The following is a 10748-nucleotide window of genomic DNA, read 5'->3' as shown; positions in this document are numbered from 1 at the left end:
AAGGGCGATCTGAATTAATTTGGTTTAATTGTAGATTATTTTCCAAAGCTTGGACTAGTCTATAAGCTATCTCAGCCTCCCCTGGGACCACCCATTTAGTCTTCAACCCAGTTTCTTTGACTTTTTTCCAGCCATCTGTTTTACTTGGGCAAAAAAGTCAGTTTTAACATCTACATGTTTTTTCTTTCATCTGTATTTTTGGCACCTTTAGATAATTCAGACTTAGCTCCAGAAAGGAAACATTTACCATCCCTCAGCAGCTGTTCAGTCCTGACGGAGGAAGTGAAGAGTCTTGTTCCTCCCCCACTGGCCCACGATTCCATCATCCTTGCACTCTAGCCTGCCTGACACCTGGATGCACTGATTCTTGCTTTGGAATGAGAATAATAGCTCCTGAGCTCAACTCTTGTCAATTCATTTTTCAATGTGTATGAGTTTGGAATCTCAACATATAGTCCCAGGCTCAAAGTCCGGAGTCTGGGGTTCTACCTTTGATGCCACCAGTCATTAGATAAACCACATCATCAAGTTGGACCTCACTTCCCCCATTTGTGAAATGAGGATACTTATCTGTAACAGAAATCCTGGATTCAAAGGTCATTACATACCTAAAAATCAAAGAAAGGAGAAACTACTAAATAGAGAAGTTGTCAGCCATCAAGTAACTGGGCATGAGGGATTTAAAACCAAGAAGGCATGCTCTACCTAAAGACATTTGCTGGCTCAGTTAAATCTATCTGCAAGCTCTTTGGCTAAAGACTGACTCTGGATGACAGTTTGTGAGCTCTATGATACCTTAAGCCCTGACATTCTGTAAAACCCAAGTCCCTTCAGGTTACAGCTCTTTCCTCTGAATAATATCCCCTCAAATAATATTTAAGGCAGAATATTACATATACTGTGATGAAAGATGGGATATAATTTTATCAGTCACACTAGCCAGCCCTTTGCTCATGGATAGAGATAGCACAGTAGCATACGGCTTATTTAATAGTAGGTAGCAATCACTTGAATCGAAGCAGATATATGAATGTATTGCAGAGAAGATGTAACAAAAGTTTTGTGGCCTGAAAAAATACAAATTCTTAAAATGCTGTTTGCTTATCAGAGCTGGAATATGGAAAAGTCTGGATGAAATGTGCAGATGCAGAGCTTACAACGACTTCAAGGAAGGTGAAGATCAGCTTCTCCTTCACTTCGATCTTCCCCATTACTAGAAGCTCTCTGAGGGTCTGGAATAGACTTGGCTGGCAGAAAAGGCCCCCAAAGAGCATAAGGAGTGCTTGGGTTAGACCGGTCCCAAACATAGGACCAAGGTTTGGGAAGCATGCCAGTTATAGCACAATGTGCTGTGGTCATAGCCACAGTGACATGAGTTATGTTTGGGAACAGTAGCTAAGGCAGTAAGCATGAATAAAAATTAATACTCTTAAAACCCAAACTTCAAAAATGATATAATCAGCACAGGAATCTACACCAACAATGCTATCACAGTTATTTATATGATTGTATTGGACAGTCTTCCATAGTAACATCTAACAGCAGCAAGCAACAGTAGCAATAACAGACTGATCTCACTCTCCAATTCTCTCATTACCTTGTGTTTGGAAGGACAACGACTCAACCACCATCTAAACCACATAAATGCAGACGTTCTTGGAAAATTCAGAGTAGAGAATGACTCCAAGAGGGGGGAAAAAAGTGATTTTTTGATAATACGGGAATGTTGGCTTTTGAGCAAACGTTTTAAAACGGAAATACATTGCATCAGTTAGCCGTTGCCAGAATAATGTTGTGTAACAAATAATCATGGTCCTTAAGTGCGTTTAACAAGTATTCTCACAGATTTCTGAGTTCACTAGAGTGCAGCTGATCTAGGCCGAGCTCAGCTAGGCCACTCTGTTTCTCACTGCAAATCTCCGGGTCAGTGCAGCAGCTCTGTTCTATAGATCTCTCATCCTTCCCAGACCATCAGGCTAGCTGTGGCATGCTCTTTGGATGGTGGTGGTAAAGGTGCCAGAGGGGATATTCAAAAGCACAAGTATATTTTATGTCCTTGCTTGTGTCATGTTTTTAACATCCTATTCGCCAAAGAAGTTGCAAGTCGAAGTGAAAGGACAGGAAAGCATATTCTTCCAGGAAAGGAACAAAGAGCAATAGGGCAAAGGCATGAAGAATCAAGGCCAATAACTGAATCTACAACAGATGTGAACATATTTTATATCCTGCATGGAAGGGAAGGGTTTATCAGATAATTAAAGATTTGGATGAGCTTCAAGGTTTTATATATTGCCTGTGAAATAAAACACATTGCTTTTTGCTATAGTGATATGTGGTCGAAAAATATATAAAAGGTTCTGCGTGAGACGTGTATTCATGTGCATGTACACAAACATGCTTATATTGAATGTAAGTTGAATTCTATGGCTGAGATTAAAATGATCACCAAAGATCCGCACTTCCACTTTCATACTTAGAATTGTTACTAGAAATTGGATACACACCCAGGAGCTAGATTTTCCAGTCTTCCTTGCATGTAGGTGATGTCAGGTGCCTAGTCCTTGCCAGTGAAATGGGAACAGAAGAGATATGCCATCACTCTGGCCAGGTTAACTGAGAAGTGGGCATCCCTTCTCCACCCACCCTTCTCCATCTACCAAGTGGATGCAGAAGATTCTGAGCCCCTACCTGACAGATTAGTCTCAAGATGGAACAAGTGTAGGTCTCTGGATCTTGTGGAAGCCCACCTGCCCACCGAGATCCTTGCATACTATTACATAATTAGGAAATGGACTTTCATCATGTTTGTGTTATACCACTAAGTTGGGGTAAGAATTTCTTACATCAACTAAAAAAGTCATATAGAGAAGATGCTGAAGCTCGTCCTCTCACTGTAAAGAATTTATAGGGAAGGTTACAATAATCAAAGAGAACATTTACTGCACATCCACCATGAACAAGGCTCATAGATAAATATATCACACGGTTCAATGTTTTGGGCCTGTGATATGGTTTAACGTGTTACAGTTTGGGTGTAGGATGGGAAAGCTGATTCTGCCCTCATCCGCTACATTGGGCTGTGCATGAGTAGGTGAATAAATAGTAGGAGTCGTCTATTTTGACATGGTAAAGACATACACAGAGACTGTAGAGCCATGTTATGCAAGTCAGTAACATAGCAGGCCTTTCACAATAGGATGTGTGAACATCGGGAATATCACATAAAAATTTACAAATAGAAGCAAAATTGTCCAGTATTCATAAGGCAATAATCAATTGCATTCCACTGGACACAATTTCCATTTCAGCAGACATCATTTTTTATAATCATCATTTTTTTATAATCTGTACGATTGTAAAATAGCTTGAAGACAACGAGAGCTTGAGACAATCTGACAGCTGAGCCCAACAGTACACTCAGTAATCTTTTTGATTCACTTAAAAGTTTTTCCCAATTTTAACCTTATGACATAAAAGTTAATATAAAATGCAACATGGCATAATTATGTAAATATGATGTCTGTCTTTAGACATATGTGTTAAAAGTAGGTAAGACTTCTGATTATTGCACACGTGAGTAGGGGGTGCTTAGCGTGAGTCTACCTTGTGAACCCTAGTAAAGATCAGAAGTAAATAGGTTGGAGGCAGTCTTACCGAAAATCTTATCTTCATGAGCAACTGAGGGCTCTCTTGGGAATTAACATCGCAAGGAAACAGTAGGCTCGCATGACAGCAGCAGGGAGATCGGCATTGAAGTGAAGGGGTGAATCTGATTATGGAAGAAAAAAAAAAGTCTGTTTCTCCAGTTTGTCTCCTGGCTTTTTCCAAAATTACATTCACTTATGGCCATAATGGTAGTGTCGTAAGTAAATTAAGATAAAGAAATCATTACAAAACTCTGTGAGATAGGGGACCCAAGTTACTGATGTTGAACCAAGTAGTAACATTTAAGGAAAATGACATTCTCCCACCCTTTAATTTTTCACATCAAGGGTTCCAGTGACTTAGCAGCAGGGGAGGTGAAAAATGAAGGGAAGAAATTGTCCTTAAATATAGAAGAATAGTTCGAACATGCCATCAGATATTAATATCCATAACCGTAGAATGCACTAAGTTGTCTAATATTCTATAGCAGAAAAGTTGTATATTGGACATGTGGAAGGATGTGGAATATAATAGTTCACGAAATTAAGCAACCGAAGTTGTGAAACATGCTATGGTTTAGGTTGGTCTGTACTAATACAAAAACTGCAAATTTAAATATTTCTCGAATTCACCGACTTCTTTCCATTTTCACTGGAATCATCCTAAACCCAACCACTATCTTTTCCCACTGGGACTCTGAAGAAAGTCTCCTCAAAGTGCAAGGAACAAATCACAAGCGAAAAACTGCTTAAAACTTTAGTGGCTTCCTGTTCACTTACAAATAGTCTTGACACGCCCTAGAAGAAGACCCCACTCCATCTCATTCACGTTTGCCTCTCTATTTTTGGCTCATCCACTTTCTCTCTTCCTTAGTCCACTGTATGTCACTCCATTATCTCAGTAACTGGAATCTGTCTGGATAGTATCTCTGTTAGGTAATCAGTGGTAGTTAGTCAACAAAAAGAAGGAAAAGAATGTTCTAAACTAAACCTTGACTCCCAAGCTAGGTTACATGGTCTCATAAAACTATACTTTGCCTCTGCAATCCAGTATTCTATTACTTAAAAAAATTTTATAATTAATTTTCAATGCCTCTCTCTCTACCCTTTAAGTATATAAAGGCAGGTGTGCATGGCATGTAATAGGTAGGAACTAAATGAAAATTACATTGATTAAAAGCAAAGAAAAATGTGACCACCGTCTCTTGGAGATATTTATCACTCTCTTCTAATTATAATATCTAATTGTAGCCCTATTCAACCATTCTCTTGTGTGACAATATTCTACTTATTTCAGGTGTTTCTTCCTTACGTTGTGTTATACGAAAGCTCCTTGAATTAGATTGGGCATGTGGTGGATGCCCTCTATAATGACAGAATCTATTTCTTCATTTTTTAATACTGATACACAGAGTGTTTAGATCTTCTGGGATCTGAGTGCTGCTGAGTCATTTCTAGGTGCCTGGGCTTTGTCCGAAGAGGCAAATGTAGCTTCCAGAGCTACAGCCTTTAATTCTTGCAAGTGAGTGGCAAGTTAGAGGCTCTGAGAGCAGACTCGCTGGCCAGGTCAGGAGTTGCCGTCTTATAAACGCTAGAGAGAGTCGCTGTGTCCTGCGGAGGTGTGCGTGCGTGAGACTGGAGGTTCCTCTGGGCTTGGAATTAGGTAGCCTAGCTTCTGAAAAGCTGCAGAGCAAGGAGTGAGTGACCTTTGGGAGGCCCCAGTCCAGGGACCAAGAACTCACAGACACAGTATGTGCCAGCAGCAGAACACATGCTAGACACTCTTGGGACAGCTGTGCCATGCATTCACCTGTTTTTGAACTAAAATATTCTAAGTCATCTAATCTTAAGGTTGCAAATTGGCAGCTTGTGGGCAAAGATAAGGCTTCCAGGTGTGTTTGGTTCATCTTGAACAATAAGAGTAATAAGAAAAATAAGAATACAAATAACAATAGGAAAAATAAGAATGCAAATAGCTATTCTTTCTTGAAAAATTAAATCAGGCGACATTGTCACAAGGCAGCCGTGGGACCACAGTGGAGCATATAGCTGCTTCCCTTTCATGGGCATCTCACTCCCTGTTAGAATACTTGGAACCCACTCAGTTCTTTTATAGGCAGTTATTTTGTGACCCTCTTTTTAATCCAGTCATCTCGTTTGACAATAAAGAAACCAGCTCTTTCTGGGCATAGTTTTGGGGGAGGAGAAGCAGTGTGAGATGAATTGGCCACAGGAGCACAGCAAACTAGTGGCAGAGTTGGGACTGGAACCCCAGCCCATTCCTGTCTACCATATCATACTGTGGGGAGCTCTGTTAAGAATCTAGTGTATTGGAAGGTAGAACAGAGGTATGCTCCCACTCAGAGTTACCCCAAGGTCACAGTGCTGATAAATGGATAAGAATGACTGGTCTTGTAATTATTTCTACTATGTGGGCATAGTACCTACCAGTGCAGAACATAGCGCTTAAGAATTAAATTGAGTGAGATTGGATAATGCAAAAAACAATACTTAGGAACTGAATTGAATTTGAATGACTACCCTGAGCGAAATTGTGTTATCACTGCATTTTATTCCTGCTCCTTCTTTTCATTTGGTTACATTGAATCCAGCCAAACACATTAATCAGTTGGGCAGGGTTACACATTGTTTTCACAGGAAATCCTCCCTTCCTCCTTCAGTTTACCTAAAAGGATGGGAAGCAGGGAGGGGGTTTTGCCAGTGTATACACACACGTCGATGTATATATTTATACACCACACATGTCCATACACACATGTCTGTGAAACAATATGTGCTCACTGCAGCATCTGGCTTTCTGTGAAGTCCTGACCTCTACTTCTTACAGCTGTGTTGGCTCAGAGTTTAGAGCAAGCCTTGCAGGACTCCCTGAAGAACATATGTTTCTAAGCAGTTCCCTAGTTCTCTCTCTCTCTCTCTTTTTTTTTTTTGCAGGGGGAGTCATTAAAGGTTACCTCCTGATGCTGGTAGCCTTGCTTCCCCAAAGAATTTCTCATGATCGAAAGAACCATCCACTAAAGACAGGGCCCATGTGAAAAATCATGGTCTGTCATCTCCCTTCACCCACTCCCTCCCCAGCTTGCTCACAAAAGAGTTGGTAATTGCTTTCCTTTTTAATTGCTTGTGCTTTGTCGAGAGAAAAGGGGGTTGGCAACTTTGGACAAGAATGAGCTTCTCAGTTTCATTGTTTCAAAATAGCAGGTAAAAGAATGTAGCAGCAGTTTAAAATGCTCTGTGGGTCTTCAGCGCCTTGGCCCTGCCCCTGTCCCAAGTGCTCTCTTTTCAGACCTGGGTCTGGCCTGGTGGGTTTTGGGGGGCCCTGCCTCGTTTAAAATGGTCGGCCAGCGTTGACAGAGCTTCCGTATGCAGGTAGGGATCAACCAGCAATGAAAACCAGGCACTCCGATTCCTGCTGTGCTTTGGTTTGGGGGGACATCCTATATTTGATGCTATAAATGGCCACGTGATAGTATAATTTTAACAGATTAAAAAGAGATTTAAGACAGTGTGCTTTAGGAAGGCATGACTGGACCTCCCAGGTTTTATAAACTAGGCGAGTTCCTTTCATATCGCTTGATGCCTTTGGAGTTCACCAGCCGAGAGCCAGGCCATACTTGCCGGGGAGGGAAGGAAATCTACCGATTCAGTATTCTCGGCTTGCTTGCCGGATTCCACGCATTTAACCCCACCTCCCCTCTTCACTCCCAAATATCGCCTCAGGTGTTTCCTAGCTCAGTAAAACCCTTGGAGTGTTCCTTGATTTCTCTTTCTCTTAGAAACCACACTGATTCACTAAAAAAAAAAAAAAATCCAATTGCCTTTATCTGCAAAATATAAACAGACTCCACTAGCTTCTTATCCATGCTTTCGCTTCCGCCTGGCTCTTATCACAGCTCCGGAGAAAGAAGTGAGAAATCACATTTAGCTTGGAACGATTGCAATCACACCATCCTAATGGATCTCGCTTCCACCTCACCCTCTTAAAACCTATTCTTCGAACAGTAGCTAGAGGGATTCTTTTAAAATACAAGACAGAGCATGCTCTCTATTCTGGAGCCGCCAATTGTTTCTTGTATCAGTCAGTGTAGAAACCCATGCCCAAGTCATGGCTCACGAAGCTGTGGGAGACCGAGCCCACATTTCCTCTTTCACCTGATGTCTCAGGTGTCAGAAGGACCTTTTCTCCTCTTGCTCGATTAGGTCAGTATTGAAATACTTGTCCGCCACTATCTGATGCACTAACGTGTGCTCCGCCCCAGCTCTCCATACCCCCGCCCTGTCCTGCCTTGTTTTTCACAGCACTTCACGCCACCTGGTATATTATTATATATTCACTTGCCTACTTGTTTATCTTTCTTTCTTCTCTCACCAAAAAGTATATCTTATAGGAGGGGCTTTCTTCCATCCACTGCTTTATACCTGGTCCTTTATATACTGACTTGTTAATAGTAAGAGTTTACATCTGGAGTGGATGAGTATATCGGCTTGCCTGGGTCAGGTAAGTGGGACCTCACAGAGCCAAAGGCAGAGCTTACAGGAGAATATGCAGGGTGCTCCTTGGCCCAGGTCTGGAGAATAAGAAAAGTGAATAAATGGCTGAAATTGAGACCTGAAATTGAAGGGTCAAAGCGGTAAAATAGAATCAAATTAAGTTACCGATCCAAGGACTGCAAGGCAGTCCCCAGAATATAGAGTAAAACTCGCTGAGCTGACTTTCAGTGAGAACTTACTATGCATTTGCATTAGTTTCCTGGAGCTGCCATAACCAATTACCATTCACTTGATGGCTTAAAATAAGAAAAATTTATTCTCTCACAGTTCTGGAGGCGAGAAATCTGAAATCGAGGTATTTGGAGGGCCACGCTCCCTCTGAAGGCTCTGGGGAAGAATCCTTCCTTGCCTTGTCCAGCTTCTGGGGGCCCCAGGCATCGCTTCACCTGCACCAGCACAATTCCAACGTCCACCTTCGTCTTCTCATGTCCTTCTCGTCATCTCCCTGTTTCCCCTTTTCTTCTTACCAAGGACAGCAGTCATTCAAATTAGGGCCACCCTGATCTAGTATGACCCCATCTTGATTCTATCTGCAAAAATGCTGTTTCTAAATAAGGTCACAGTGTGGGGTTCCAGGTGGACATAAACTTGGGGGGGCACTATTCAAATCACTATGATGCTGAAACCCTTTATTCAATTAATATCTTCATAATAACTCTCTGAGATAGATACTATTATTGGCAACATTTTACAGACACAGAAATTGGGGCTCGAAGAACAGTAAATTGCCTAAGGCCATATAGTTAGAAAGTGGATTCAAACCGAACTATATCTGACCCTACAATCCATCTAGTGTGATCCTTTGACTATACCCCATGTTGATTTCACTCCTTACCACAGTATGTTCAGAATATGCGTGATGATTAGGAAAGTAACCTCTACTTAAAACCTTGCAAATACAATCAACAGCTGTAGCTGCTCACAGTACTTTGATAAGTCACTGAAGGAAAGCCCAAACGTCGGGAAGATGGGAGAGACCCTATGCCCGGATTCTTTATGCCTGAGACCACTGACCAGGGGAGTGCTTGCCGAAGGTCTGGGAGAGAATAGAGTGAAAGCAGTTCCCACAGGGCCACGGAAGAACCACTGCAAGAACAATCTTTACCTCGGACAGAGTGTGAAATCCAAGGCAGTCGTCACGTGGGCTAGGAGCATTCTGGGATTTGCTTAAGCTAGAAAGCATATGAAAGGAAAACAAAGCAAATCATTGCAGCACAGAATTTGTCTCATATCTGCTCAGAATGACGCATTCACTGTCTATGAGTTTATTTGTAGCAAGAAGACAGAAAAATTATTCCTTATCATGTTGCCCGTCCCCTCTGCCCCAGACTTTATAAATAATGTACAGTGCAGCTACAAGCAACATTTTTCACAATTTCCCCTGTTAAATACTGCACAACTCTCCAGCCTGCGAATATATTTACTTCTGTGATCTAGATTCTCTCCCTGGTTTGCATTAGCTTTTTACCAAACCTCTGGCCTGGAATTATCACTGGTTGAAAGCCAGCTGGTCAACAGGAATGCTGAACAGTTTAAGTCTCCGATTAGTTTCCCCTTTCTAGGAATTTAAGCACAAAAGGAGACATTTCAGCGTTCTGAGATGGCATTCATTTCTTTCTTTCTGCAGCCTCTCCCTTCTCTACATTTTTACCTCTTCTTCCCCTAGCCTGCCTTCCTTGCCTGCTCTTCCTTCCTTTCTCTCTTTCCCCATCCCTTTCTTTTTCCCGCTTCTGCTTCTCCCCCTCACCCCAATCATCTCCCGTTATCTCTCTCTTCCCTCTCCAACCTTATGTAATCATTTGGATATTCATCAGATCCTTGTGGCCTTCTTTAGCCAGACAGTTAGTTTTTTTTTGGTTTTTGCTTGTTCGTTTTTGTCTGATGTCTTAAAAAATAATTTCCACCAACTCCCTGGCTTCCAGTGTGCATTGATGCCAAGACCTTTTAGAATGTTTAGAATGTTTAGAATGTTAATTTTATCTGCTGATAAAATCGATCATGGCTTTCGGGCAAAAGTCTCTCAACTTCCTTTCCAGCTCTCCTAGACTTTCGATGGCCTCACACACATCCTTTCTTTCCTCTTTGGTATTTCAGAGGCAAGGATGTTCCTCTCTTTCTTGCTTCCTCAATTACTCCCTCTTTAACTCTTTTTTTTTTTTTAATCAATTACCCTGGAGTTTTACTATATTTTGCTTAGCGTTGCAAAACCTATCAAGGATGTTAAGTGATGATTGACTATAATTTCAGAGATTTAAAAAATTTTTTTAAAAAAGATGGACCTTGTGGCCTGTTCACATTAAGCTCAAGCTCTTACATCTTCTTCACATATAATTTTGGGCAAAGGAATTCAAAATTGCTGATACTCAGAAACACCAAACTAAAGCTTCAAGCTTTAAAGAAGTAAAATATGTACTGGAGTTGACTACTGAAGCGGGGAGGTAGATGACTCATTATCAAAACGAAAAAACAAAAATACGTTTCAAATAAAAAAATTCGTTTCAAAAGTAAATTTTAAAAAAGGTTTTCTGGTTA

At 41.2% G+C, this 10748-nt stretch overlaps 1 long non-coding RNA gene across 1 annotated transcript in view; it reads left to right on the top strand.

Moving 5' to 3' along the window:
* The window catches only part of LOC120595511 (uncharacterized), a 404234-nt gene that overhangs the window by 135797 nt on the left and 257689 nt on the right, over nt 1-10748 (top strand). The window lies entirely within an intron of this gene.

This window comes from Pteropus medius, unplaced genomic scaffold (genome assembly GCF_902729225.1).
Source record: "Pteropus medius unplaced genomic scaffold, Ma_sr-lr_union100, whole genome shotgun sequence".
NCBI classification, from domain to species: domain Eukaryota; kingdom Metazoa; phylum Chordata; class Mammalia; order Chiroptera; family Pteropodidae; genus Pteropus; species Pteropus medius.
Note: the sequence above shows the minus strand (reverse complement) of the source record. Positions and strands in the feature narration are given on the sequence as shown.